Source organism: Populus nigra, chromosome 12 (genome assembly GCF_951802175.1).
Source record: "Populus nigra chromosome 12, ddPopNigr1.1, whole genome shotgun sequence".
In the NCBI taxonomy this organism is placed as follows: Eukaryota; Viridiplantae; Streptophyta; class Magnoliopsida; order Malpighiales; family Salicaceae; genus Populus; species Populus nigra.
In genome coordinates, this window is record NC_084863.1 from 4,048,344 (window position 1) to 4,062,647 (window position 14,304).

Below are 14,304 nucleotides of genomic sequence, written 5' to 3' on the forward strand. Positions count from 1 at the left end.
AAGTACTGTATGTACAGTTGAGATTTGAGCTGCCGTTCAAAATGATGGTAGGAGTAAATTCCTTATAAATCACGCAGTATTTGGCAAAAGACATCATCAACTTCTTGCATTTTCAATACTCTCAAAGTTCTTAACTTTTGAAGCTTTAATCATGTCTTCCTCTTCTTCCAATGCTAACCCAAACCCTGTTCCTGCAGCAGTAGAGCCTGCAGTTTGGCGTACTACCTTTGAAGTGAATGGTCGTCCGGTTACAATAGAGGATACTGTAATGGACAATGAAGATATTGCTGTAGCCGTGGCTAGAGACATGATCCTTCCTCGTGATGAAATAATGCTAGCTGCCAGGACCGATATTGAAGCGGTGAATCAGTCACTTGCTCTCAGTATCAGAGCTACTTCGTCTTTGGTGAACGTTGCAGAGCGTCTTCATGCCAGAAGACTTGAGTTGAATACTCAAGTTCTTGATCTCCATCATCAGATTGAGAATTTAAGGAATAGACTCCGTGATGAGAGACGTCACAGAAACAACTTGGAGAGGAGAAACCAAGAGCTGAATACACGTGTTGACTTTTGGAGGGACTATGTTAACACACGACACCTCGAGTTCGAGGAAGAGATGGAGCACATGCATAAACAATTTGAGGAATTCCGAGGCATGATTAACCATCAAGATGAAAATATCCCTGATCGTCCTCGCACTGTTTAACATTTGTACTTGTAAACCCCTTTTCCCATGAATAAAAATCCATCTTTCTTATCTTCATTTATGAATTTTGCTTTTGTGGAATTGCCATCTTTGATGTGATTTACAAGAACTTCAATTCATGTGAGTCTCGTTGGATCCCAATGGGAATTTTGTTTCGTGAAATATCTGCAAAACAAATATGCAATGCTCGTGAAGTTAGATGATATGCAATGCATCTTACCTGTTTTTGAAATATAGGTTCCCCCTCTTTGATGCTTCATCGTCATAGGGTGGCTTTGTTTGCATTCCAAAACCTTATTTGTTTTTCGATGCATTGGCTCATTCATGTGCTAGCCATCCGCTCAGTTGTATATGCAGTGCCCATCTTGGGCTATCCGTGATGATTACTGCTCTCGCTGTTTATCAAGCTTGACAATGCCCCCAAGTGTGGTGTTGCTTGATTTATCATTAAAAAGCTTAACAAATCGTTCATCTCCTGGGTTCTTTCAAGAATTGTTCTCTGATTGATTGTGTGCATCGTGCCAACACCCATCAAGATTGTCAATCAGCTATGAACTCACCTCCAGTTGAAACATACCCTTCAAGGATATGCAGTCATCCACTTTCATGGAACTGTCATGTCATTCAGACCTGCATTTCATACTTTGCAGTAAAAAGCTCATCGTTGTATGCTCAATTTCTTTCTCAATAAGTTCTTCTCAACTCATCTAACCAGATTGTGAAAAGAAATGCCTCAACCTCATTAATGAGGTCGCTTTTATCACCCATACTCATGTGGTGCAATGCGCATTTGAGCTTCAAATCAGATGGTCCCACGATCAGTCTAGACAGGTGTGGTGCATTCTCCCAACATTCATTCAAAGGCAATCATGTGATAATATCTTTCAATAGTCATAGCCATATTGGAGACGATAAACCAAGATGAAGATATGAAGATGTCTTTCAGGTACATCCTTGTTCTCAATTGTTGTCGGGGTTTACTGGATCATAAACTGTTCTTGAACATCATTGCCCGTAATTGATCTGAATGTGCTCATTCACTGATTATCTTGCTTTGAACCATATTGTCCTCAGTTCATTGATTCATCATTTGATCATCTTTACCCCCTAGCTGATTTAAACACTGTTTGTTTTCCTTCTCGGAGGTCCATTGTGTTGCCCCCAGGAGTGTCGAGGAGAATTGACGTCATTTCTGTCAGGAATCTAAGAACTCGGTCGATGTTTCTCCTATTTAAAAATCTTTCTTATTTTGGAATCAAATCTCACATTTCAAAGATCATGTCAATTCAAGTCTGATTGTTGAAATGAAATCAGAGAGATGTCAATTTTTGAAAGTACTTTTGGAAATCAAGCTTTGTTGGTCAAAGATCCAACACACGCTATTCAATATAGTCCTTTGATTGTCTTGTATTTTGAGAGAGAGAGAAAAAATTGACTCGTTGTAAGATTAAAATGGCTTTTTCCATGGTTCTTTGTATCCATTTTAAACTCTAATTTTGGGTATACCTTTTGATTATTTGTGATGAGGTGACCTTTTACGAATTTCAAGAAAAACAAGGTACCCGAGTCAAAACTTGAGGCTTTATCAAGAAAGATTGTATCTTTTCTTAGCACTAATTTTATCAGCATGCATAATAATCAGTAGCTTAATTCATGAAGTCATGACCTGTATGAAACAACTCTTCAAGTTTTGAGATCGCCATTTATCGGTTCAGATTGCTTACTTGATTAAAAAGGACTTTCTAAAGCACGTAATGTAGGCTATGGTTCATGGCTATGAAAGAAAGGAATTTCACAATCTCAAAAGGTGTTTGAGGGTTTCAAGAACCTAGGATCACCATCAATTACTCATCAATCTCTTTTCCTCATGTTGTCTTTGTAGAGATAGTGACATATAACCTTGTTAATCTCAAAAATCAACATTTGTTTAACATAGGTCATAACGCAAATCCAACTTTTCTTTGATGAATAACCAATCTAAACTTTTGAGGATTATAGAGGCTTTACCATAAACACACCGAAAGACATCACACTTGAAATTTTTTCGGGTTAACTTTTGGCATTTGTTGTGTCTTTATCAATCTTTGGCTTTCTTCTTCTAGCCCTTTCTCAATTATTGGACTTTTGTTCTAAGCCTTCCCTTTATCCATTGACTCTAACATTGTCTTCGTCTTTTCTAGGAAAAGACTCTCATTGCCCCCAGTGTGGGGTGTGATCCTAGTCAGGGTTTTTTATGAAAGAAATATTCTATCAGCTCAAAATGGGACTGCAAGGGATATATATTTCAAGAATTGTGAAAGGATGAAACAAAAATGGCCTTTTCTCATTTCAAGCAAGGTCGGTTAGAACCGATAAATTTTGACCTCATCCAATGTAATGGTTTAGACTTGTACGAATCATAATTCATGAGTCCATAACTACTGAATCCACTATATGTCATTATGCATACTGCTAAAACTTAGCTACATGGTGTATGGTTCAATTCATGTGTGAGCTCAAAAGTTTCTTGGTCACCTCATGTCATTTCAACAAGCATCGAGTCATTCAAGCAAAATAATTTTAATCTTCAGGATTGACTAATCTTAAACGCATGTTGGAGCTTGATCAAAATATTTTGTAAATAACCTTTTGAAAGAAACATCTCATGCGTTCAGAACAACAAAGGGACAAAGAAAAGACATGTTTCGTTAAAAGATGAGATGTGATCCCAAAATAAAATGCAGAATGACAAAACTCATAACAAAAAGGATTGACAGTTTAACACTCTTCTTGGATAAGCTTTTCTGGCGATATCTGTGTTTTGCCAAGCATTTCGATCACTTGTCATTCTGAGGATGTTGAGGTGACAATATGGCCGATGATGTCATTTTTCACAAACTCAACTCAATTCTTTAAATTCTTGCAACTGTTCAACTGAATGACACAAAATCCCCCAATGATATTCATGTATCTTTTACTAAGGGGTGAGGGCTCAAAGGCGCACTCAAAAGGAGTTGAGGGCTCACAGACGCACTCAAAAGGAGGTAGGGTTAGAAGACGCACTACCAAAGGGATGAGGGCTCAAAGGCGCACTCAAAAGGAGTTGAGGGCTCAAAGGCGCACTTAAAATGGAGGTAGGGTTAGAAAACGCACTACCAAAGGGATGAGGGCTCAAAGGCGCACTCGAAAATAGAGGTGAGGGCTCAAAGACGCACTCAAAAGGAGGTAGGGTTAGAAGACGCACTACCAAAGGGATGAGGGCTCAAAGGCGCACCCAAAAATAGAGGTGAGGGCTCAAAGGAGCACTCAAAAGGAGTTGAGGGCTCAAAGGCGCACTCAAAAGGAGGTAAATTGGTGGAGTCAGGGCAATAAGTCCAGAGTCTAACAAATACTGGTAGACAAACTCGAGTGGTCGAGGTATGTCAATCTTGGCAAAGACATTTGAGCAATTGATGCTATAGTGAGACCTGGTTGAACCATATAATTAAGGCTTCCCATCGTCAGGCTTATCCTTTGATTCATCTCTCATTATTGTTCTAGAATTCTTGGTAGAATCTTCAATCATTCCCCTCTTCATAGCTTGTTCAATTCTTTCGACAATCCTCACAACATCATGTCAATCTTCCCATGTTATTGTGGTTATTTGTGGATTGGTAGAAACTTTCCAACAGCCAGTGATCTTAGTAACGCATAGAAACATGCAGCACCACCACTACCGATGTGTGGAATCACGCGTTGTCTCAACTGGAAGAGAAAATGATGAATCTGAAACCATTTTGTCTCCTCTTCGATTCCTCACTGGCAGTGCAACAAACAAACACCTATAATGGGAATTCTGCTTTGTTAAAGTTGCAATGCCTGCTCTTGTTTTTCTCAGAGCAGCATCCGATACTGCTGGACCGGAATGGTGTTCACAATAGAGATGTCTGGAAAGAAGGCCAATGCACCAGGAACAGAAAGCTAGCAGCTATTATGTGCTCTTGGAATATGTGAAGGCTTTGAACGACTATCAGTGCAGTTGAACGAGAACAAGGGTTGTCGTCATTAATTGATGACTGAAGGCATTGCTGTCATTGTTCATGATGAAAAAGGAGAGGTGCAACTTCAATGGAACGTGGACAAGAAGTGTTCCCAGCAAGAGACTGTGCAAACGTTCCCTTTCTATTCTTGAAACTCAACACTTATTCAAACAGATTTATGAGTCGAGCTACGTCAACTTTACTGCTCTCAACTTCCTTTATCAAACCTCTGTCTAACCTCTGTCTTTATCAGTCCATTAGACCTCAGGTAGGGGAACGTATATTTCAACCGTATGCATGCTTGATAAATGAATGAAATGCACAAATGAATGTAAAATGTCATATGTTTTATGCATGCTTGTTATTTGTTTCAAGGTTTCCTTATGACGAGGAATAGACCAGATCAGATTCTCTTAAGAAAGTTCTCACTGAGGACTCCAAACCTACAGGAACTTGAACCGATTTGGGGGAGAAATTTGATGCCATAAATCAGAATCAAAATAAACATTTCTCATAACAAAAAGATGATGAAATTGCCTTTTATTAATTGATAATATTAAAAGTACAATAAGTCAATCTTTCCAAAGCCTTGGACCGTCATATGCTGAGATCTCATTAATTCCATCTCTGATCAACCCAAAAAACTGATGGAATTCATTTCTGGTCATTGGCTCACCATCTGCTACTTGTTGGGCTAGGCCTCGTAATCCTAAAGCATAATTCTTGGCATCATCTGCTTGTATATGATAGCGCATAGCTTCAGAAGCCCAACTTTCTGCTTCTCTTTCTGCATTTTCTTTTTCTGATGATAAGGTTTGCTCAACAGAAAGCAAATGGTCGACATGCTCATCTAAATTGGCAATGACTAAATCTTGATTTTGATGTTGCTCTTGAAGTGATTCATTTTTCTCTTCCAATTTTAAAACCATTTTCTCAGCTTTTGATGCTCTTCTAACCCATCTCTTCATGTTGACATCTTGCTTCCTTTTATCTTCTGACAAAAGTACATATTTTTCTTGTAATTGCTGGAACTGAAGTTGTTGATGTTGTAGCTGAGCTGACAAGTCATCCTTATCTTGTTGTATGATAGCCAAAGTTTTCTCTCGAACGGCGAGATTAGATTCTAACTTTCTTTTTTTAGCCCATAACTCTTCCACTTCAGCATTCAAACTTAGGTTATAAGATTCTTGTTGGGCGCGGACTTCTTCGTGTATGTCTTCAGCAGACTGAATCAAAGACCTGGGTGGCCCTTCAAAAGGAGGAACTTTGTACCCTTTCCCTCTCTTCTTTTGCCATATTGGATATCCTTCAGTTGTTTTTCCTTCTACTCTCTTAGCAGAAGTAACCCTACCAGGATGTTTCCATGCCTTCTTCACTGACTCCAATAATTTCTTCGAGGTCTTGAAATCTTCATAAAATGTTCCCAGTTTGGTAGTCCTTGGAATAAATTGCTCAAATCCAAACTGTCGTAAGACCATGTTGGGACAGTAACTAATACAGCAGCGGGCTCCTATCAACGGGACCCATGGGTACTCACCACAGTATGCCAGATAAGATTTGAAATAAGAGTATCGACTTCTCCAATGAAATGGAGATTTACTTAGACTCAAGAACATTGATTCCCATGTGGTTCTTCCTACTTCATGCAAGTGTTTTTCAGCAAAATTCTCCAGCTGAGAATAAAGATGCCATGGGGTACCAACCAAACCTGAAATCTTCCCCTCAATCATATGACTCACAGTCCAGACAAACAACAACTGCAAGCAACATCTTAAACGACCCCTTCCGACTTTTCTACAATAATTCAAGGATGAGAAAGTTTCTGCCAATATTGTTGTAGCCGGGTTAATTTTAAGGGTCACCACATTTTTAAATACATTGACAGCCTCAAAATCGATCATTCCTTCGGCAGATGGGAAAAGAACCAAACCATATATCCCTAAGGCCAAAATTCTCAATCGAATTTCATTGCTTTCATCATGTAATCTCCTCTTGAATATGGCCTCTAGTTCATTCCAAAACCAACCCTGGCTATTTCCTCGTTTAGTTGCATGTGATTTTGCTAGTTGACAGTCTGTCTGGGTAATCCAAGCAAAGTTAGAAAGTGCATGCTCTATAGGTGTGTAAAAGTACACCTTTTCTGACTTGGGACAATTTAGCAGGGATTCATACTCCTCGATAGTAGGAGTCATATCCACAGTATCAAATGTGAAGCACCGATATTCTGGATCCCAAAACCCTATCATGGCCTCAAAACAAGCATGTTGGACCCTAATTTTCAGTAATTGTGACAGATCCCCATATTGTTTCTGGAAAGTGATTTGATCATTAGAGGATAACTTTTCCCAGCAGTCTAGCAGTTGTCCTGTACCAAGTGGTTTGTCATCTAATTTAACATGTGCTGGTAATTGAGACTCAAATTCTGATGGCAAACAATCCCCTTCATCATGTTGGCTCAATTCTGATCTGGTCAAAAATTCCTCAATAGTAATGAGTTTTTCCATCTCACACTTCCTGTAAGGATCGGTGGAGATTTAATGAGCATATGAAATGTATATGAACATGTATGTTCATGCATTGACATTTGTTCGTGTCCTAATGGGTATATCCTACTTGATAGGATCTAGCTCATAAGGTTTGGCTCAGTTTAGTCTATCCTTAAAGATATTTTTTGGTTCTTAGATTGCCCGAATTACTCATGAAGTAATCGGCCTCTTAACCTTATACAACATGAGTAGGGGAGAAAAACTCCACAATACTAGTTGCATAGGGTGAGTTACAATCCAAGCGAAAGTCCAAATGAGCATCAGTGGACATAAGTCACACTTGCCACCTGAATCTTTCTTTTCTAATCTTAAAAAGGGCAAGCTCGGGTCCAGAGCTTTTATGGGTTCACCGTGAAGTGTGTGAAAACACAAATAAATAACATGTATGCATGTGACGATATGAAAATTGAAAATAATCACAGTAGATATTGCATAAAATAAATAATGCAAATAAAATAAATACCCAAAAAAAATAGCAATAAAAAAAAATGAAAAGCAAACACAAGCAGTTGGCTCAACCCTAAGTCCCCAGTGGAGTCGCCATTCTGTCGATACACGACGTCGGGCGACGGCTCCCGCTTTTTTGTTTATTTAACAAAAAGGTTTTTTTTCTCGATTGGGGGAAACAAAGATTTTATTGGAGTCGCCATCTAGTAATTTGAGGGAACTAGAAATCCCAAATTAGACACTGGTCCCAGAGATTCGGGTACGGGGTTAGTTATGATTAAGGGAAGGTAGACACCACCCTTAAAACATCCTTTCAATAGAAAGGTTACCCTTACTTGTGTGTTTTCTATTTGATTCAAATGCGATTATATTTTGGGTTTATTTGTAAAATTTTTAATGATTAATGTCGGTCCCTAAAAATAGGAGACACATTAAAAATGACATCAGTCCCTAAAAATTAGGAGACTCGTCTAAAATATTGACGTTTGTCCCTAAAAAGGAGAATTACGTCTGGGTTACCAAAAGAAATAATGGATATAATCCATTATATTTTGGGTTTATTGGTAACTTGTTTTTTAAAAACGGTTAACGTCGGTCCCTAAAAATAGGAGACGCGTTAAAACTGACATCAGTCCCTAAAAATTAGGAGACTTGTCGACTTTGTTTTTTTGTATTTTTTTACAACATGCAAGAAAATTTACAAGCATTTATATATAAAAAAATATCAAAAATACCAGTTGAAACCCAAAAAATTACCTGAGTGTCAATGTATAGGTAAAGGACTGAAATACCCTCGGATTTCTCGAAAAATTACGAAAATGCCACTGGCGGCGCGTGTGGCACACGCGCGGTTACTGTGGGCGGCGGCGAGATTTCCCGGCGAGATTTCTGTCCAAACGACGGTCGATCCTGGTAGATCTGAGGACGAGGATTCTGACGGCGGTGGTATCGTCGGTCGTTGATGGCTGAAGAAGGAGAATCGACGACTTGAAGCTTCGGTGGCCGCCGACAATCGCGGCCCTTTTCCGGCCAAATGAGGCGGCGAAATCAATGAAAACCACCGGGGTTTTTCTTTACATCAGAGGAGAAACCTTTCTGTGGTGGTGCGGAGGCTGGAGACGGCCGGAGATGGGAGATCGGGGGAGAGAGAGAGAGCGTCGCCGGCGAGAGGAGAGAGGGAGTCTGAGAAGTGCTACGGTGTGAACGCGCGCATGGTTCACCGGTGCATCTAAAGGCTGTGAACCGTTGGATCTCCTTTGAACTGATCTTGCGGCTGCGATTGGCTGGATCTGGAAGTTGATCGACGGTCCGGATGAGAGGAGCTGTGATCTGGTGTGTCGCGGTGCACCGAACGCTCGGTACACCGGATGACGTGGCGCAACGGATCTAAAGGAGAATTGTTTTAAGGGCTGAGATTGATTTGGGTTTTAATTTGGTGTGGTAAGCTCTATTGTACCCTATTAAATCAACGGTTCAGATCTAAACACTCTAGATCTAATGGTTAGGATATATTTAGTATTTTTCAAATTGTTTTTTTTGAAAATCAATATCCTACTCGCATGAAGAAATAGTGAAAAAAACGTGAATAGTAAAGATTTTTTCTTTGTTCTTTTTCCCCTTTTCTTTTTTTTTTCCTTTCTTTTCTCTTCCTTTCTGGCGTACTGTCACTGGCTATTTATAGCCAATGACAGGGGACAACACGGATCTGCTTTAAGAAAAATTGTGTACGCCAACTACTCCGCCTACAATTAGTGTAACTGCCCCGCCTAATATAACAAATTTGTATTATTAATTTTGTTTTGTTATATATAATAATAAACAAATCAGTATTAGAAAAATCTCGTTTCAACCGCTAAAAATCAATTTTAATGACAAAAAATAATAGTTTTGACCCAAAATAACCTGAAACTCATTTTTTACCCCGGTCGACATGGTTGGACCCGTATGGACTCGGTGGACTCGGTTTTGACCGAATATGACGGTTTTGACCCAAAACGACCCGACATTTATTTTTTACCTTGGTCGACATGGTTTGACCCGTATTGACCCGGTGGACTCGGTTTTGGTCAAAAATGACGGTTTTGACCCGAAACGGCCCAAAACTCATTTTTTACCCTGGTCGACATGGTTTGACCCGTATTGACCCGGTGGACTCGGTTTTGGTCAAAAATGACGGTTTTGACCCGAAACGGCCCGAAACTCATTTTTTACCCTGGTCGACATGGTTTGACCCGTATTGACCCGGTGGACTCGGTTTTGACCAAAAATGACGGTTTTGACCCGAAACGGCCCGAAACTCATTTTTACCCTGGTCGACATGGTTTGACCCGTATTGACCCGGTGGACTCGGTTTTGATGGAAAGATGCGGTTGACTCGAGAAAAGTATATTTTTGAATTTTTAAACTTTTTTCTTAATTTTTTTGGATTTTTATAAATAATAATAGAAATAAAATAACATTCGAGAAAATCTTGGTGGATCCAAAATTGGGTTACAACACCAGATATGGGAGGAGGGAAAAAGGTATCAGATGGAGTCGAGGGCTGAGTAGTGGAAGAGGTTCCTGAGGGATGCAAACTCGACCAGGTCTATTCGAATACAATATTGATATTTATCTTTTTCAGTCGTTACCCTTTATATTTACCTCTGGCCTCGGAGAAAGAGCCATTGACAGACCGAATACGGACCGATCTTTCACTTTAGTAGGAAGAAGACAGGTGGGAGGGAGTGGAGCGAGAGCAAAGTAAGCTCTAGTGGTAGGGTGTTTTCCTGGTCCCATTTCAGTCTTTTTCTTCTCTTCGGTCCGTTAAGGGACCAGGATTTGCTAGTTCGAGATGAGAAACTGAACCTTTGAATTGCCGAAACAAGAATTTTATGTTCGAGTTGAAGCACCAAAGGGAGAGTTGGGAATTTTTCTAATAGGGGATCAAAGTAGTTTTCCTTGGAGATGGAAAATTCACCCGCCGGGTTTTTGGGATTCATTCACTTGCATTCCTGCTAGCACTACAAAAAGCTTCGGTCTTAACGCCCTTACTACTGCTGTGCAGCCTTTCCTCGGGTTCGTAAAGTCGGGTTTCCCATTTACCCACAACGGAGGAGCCGCCCCCACCAGGCAGGCGGCCACGGGTCATAATGTACTCTTCGCACGCCGACCTTAAAGTGGCATCCGCTTACCATAAGACATAGTTTCAGTGTACTAAAAATATATCTAAATAGAAGTCTCTCATTTAGTACTTCTTTGATATAATAAGGGGTTGACTACTGCTTATGACCTTAAAATATCTTTCAATAGGAGACCGAAGGGATGAAATCACTCGAGGAAGGAAGAAGGTGATGTACGGATAAGCTCAAAATGGAGAAATTGGAACTGGAATTCATCCATTTACTGAGAAAGGAGAGGAACCTACCTATCAGAAGAGGTCTTAACTAGAATACAAACTTCATAAGAGGATGCCCTATTATAGATCGCTATTTAAATTACGTTCCGTTCCGTCAGGGTCAGAGGAGGTTCATTTGCTCCATTTCCATATAGCTGACGTTTTCATGGGAAAGGCCTTTTTCCTGGCCAGTCGACATCCAAATCGATTGCTTTGCAACCATTTTGCTAATATGAGGGAGCTAGTGCTTGCCTTAAGAAAGGCCCTCCCCCGCTTTCCCACTCCCTGAAGCCGAAAACTAGATTTTCAGTTTCATACTGGGCTACTAAGTTAAGTATTAAACTGCCCGAACCCGCCCTATTGAAAGTTCTATCATCAGTTCATTTCTATCCCCGCCCCGAGGAAAGCCGAGGGGGGCCGTCGGCCCGGGAAGGGGAGAGTGGCCGAGTGGTCAAAAGCGACAAGACTGTAAATCTGTTGAAGTTTTTCTACGTAGGTTCGAATCCTGCCTCTCCCACTTTTTTGTTGTAGACTTCAGAGAAGAGAAAGGAGGCATTTGCACAAATAAAAAATATACAAATTTCTAATCTAATAAATAGATTAAGTGAAATATCAATATCTATGTCTATTTTCTTTTTAATCATAATCATTTCATTCGCTAGGAGCTGGATGAGAAGAAACTCTCATGTCCGGAAATTCTACAGCAATAGTCCCTCGGACTCGGAAAGTAATAACGAAAATGGCTAACCCAATAGCGGATTCCGCAACTGCCACCGTTGGAACCAATAAAATTTTCTCGCCTACTACCAATCCCATACTACCCCCCATAAACTGAAAATCCATAACCCCAATTGCTACGGGAATGTCGTTTAGTTGACCTATGCCGGTTTGAATGGCCTCGGTTAATCCTGTCTTTTTTTGACAAGCAACTAAGCTAGAAGGGTCTTTTTCCTCAAGTCATCAAGTGTCGTGCCAAAGTCATGTTGCGTAACGAGTCTATAAGCTGTCGGTCTGCTGTTTTTTTTTGCTTGCGATCAATCTAGTGAGCTCTTTCAAGCCTATAGTAGGGCTTTAGGTTCAGACTGAAATCTTTGTCTTTCCGGGCGTTAGTCGAAGGAGGAGAGCGAAGCGACCAAAAGAAAAAGGAGGTGGGCGGTAGACTAGACAGTGTGCAGTGAGTACAGTAGGTGCGTTCCTTTTTGAACTTAGAGTGTAACGGGTATTTGGCAGGAAATGAAGACTGTCTTCTGACTACAAAAGCCATAGCATCATGTTGTGTGGAAGGAGAAGCAAGTTGATGCTGGCGTTTCTGTTGCTGAATGATGGAAAAGACGAGAGCAATGGTGTGAATAGGATCAAACAACATGATTTGGTCCTGTATGGCAGAATAAGAGTCATTCAATCCCATCAAAAATTGGAAGACATAATCTCGCTGATAACGATCAGAGATAATTTTCATGGCACCACAGTTACAAGATGGAATAGGATCATAAATCAATGTTTCATCCCAAATGGTTTTCAGCTTACCATAGTAAACACTGACAGTATCATTTTCTTGTGATAGATTGGCTAAGGTTTTCTTCAACTAATAAATGCGTGGGCCATTTTGTTGTGAAAAACAATCTTGTAGATCAAGCTAGATATCTCAAGCACTGTCAACAAATGTTATGCTAGATCTGATAGAAGTGTTGATAGAGTTCTGAAGCCATGAAACCACCATGTCATTACATCGTTCAAATAAATCAAAAGGAGGGTTTGCTTGGTCAGTTGGTTGGTTGATGGTTCCTATGATAAATGCCAGTTTATTCTTGGCCCGAAGAGCTCTTTGCATTGCACGAGACCAAGTTGCATAATTATCGCCATTAAGTAGCTCTGTTACTAGGATAATGGCTGGGTTGTCTCCGGTGTCTAGTCGAAAGGGGTCGTTGTGATTGTTGTCATAACCCATTTTTGGGTTATTCTCAATTTACATTTTTTTTCCTCTTAAAAAAATAAAATAAAATAAAAAATATTATCAAAAAATATAACAGTGAAAAGAGGATGCTAGGACACTCAGAAAATAGTCAAAATTTGGTTGGGGAGGTTTAAAAATACAAAAATTAAAATTTGGCAGTATTTCATTGACTGATGATAGCCCTGTTGACAAAGAAAATTCAATTTGAGGAAGAAAACGACAGAAAAGGGGGGAAATTGAGAGAGAGAAACCGACTGTGCAGAGAGAGAAACAACCGAAACTGAGAAACACAAAAAACCGGGGATATCGACAGGGAAACCGAGAGAGACAGTCGGGGAGAAGGAAGAAAAAGGATAGAAAGGATAAACCAGTGGGGGAAGAGGACACCAATTGGTATCTCTACACAGCGGAAGCGCCACTGCTGTCACTGGGTTTCATCGTCACCGCCACCGCATCGCCACCGAGAACAGTCACCAACCCCATCATCAGCTCAACCGTCCAAGATCACCGCCTCAGGTGATTCTTCCTCCCCCCATAGTCGTTGGTCATAGTTCATCTTCTTGCCTGCAGAACGTGCACTGTGCACGTTCTGCATGCAAGAAGAAAATAATTAGCTGGTTACTGCACATGCGCACAGTAACCGGCTAATTAATTAACTAGTTACTGTATTCATGCACAGTAACCAGTCATGGGTCTTTGCTTCTCCGGTGGGCTGGAACATCAGCCCAGCCCACGCGGCTGGGCTGGGTCCAGCCTTGTGGCTGGGCCAATACAGGCCCAGCTCGGTCCATTTTATTTTTTTTTCCTTTTTGTTTTTGTGTGTTTTATTATTATTATTATTATTATTATTATTATTATCATTATTATTATTATATATAAATTGTGATTTTCCCACGAATTTTTCTACGTTATTTTGACTAAGATTGGTTTGTATTTTTATATCATAAAAATACAAATCCAGTATTAAAAATACCCGATTTTTTCAAAAAAAAAATTGTTTTCATGCATACGGTCAAGTCTCTCAAAGCTAAAAAAATCATATCGTATTTTTATACAACAAGGAAAACTTCAAAAAAAAATATTATTTTAGCATGCATTTTGGCTTTAATAATCGGTTTATTAAAGTCATGAGAACTTTGGCCAATATTTCAAAAAATAAAAAATAAAAATATTTTGTTTTAATGTTTGGGATTACGAATTTATATGTAAAACATAATCCTGATATTAAAAAGGTAGTTCTTTTATAGACATTAGACCAGTTAAATTTCGCGCCATAA

General features: G+C 39.8%; 1 non-coding gene across 1 annotated transcript; it reads left to right on the forward strand.

Moving 5' to 3' along the window:
• Positions 1 to 11,506: 11,506 nt before the first annotated feature.
• On the forward strand, positions 11,507 to 11,590 carry TRNAY-GUA (transfer RNA tyrosine (anticodon GUA)). Its single transcript has one exon. It is a non-coding gene; the product is annotated as a tRNA-Tyr (tRNA).
• Positions 11,591 to 14,304: the final 2,714 nt, after the last annotated feature.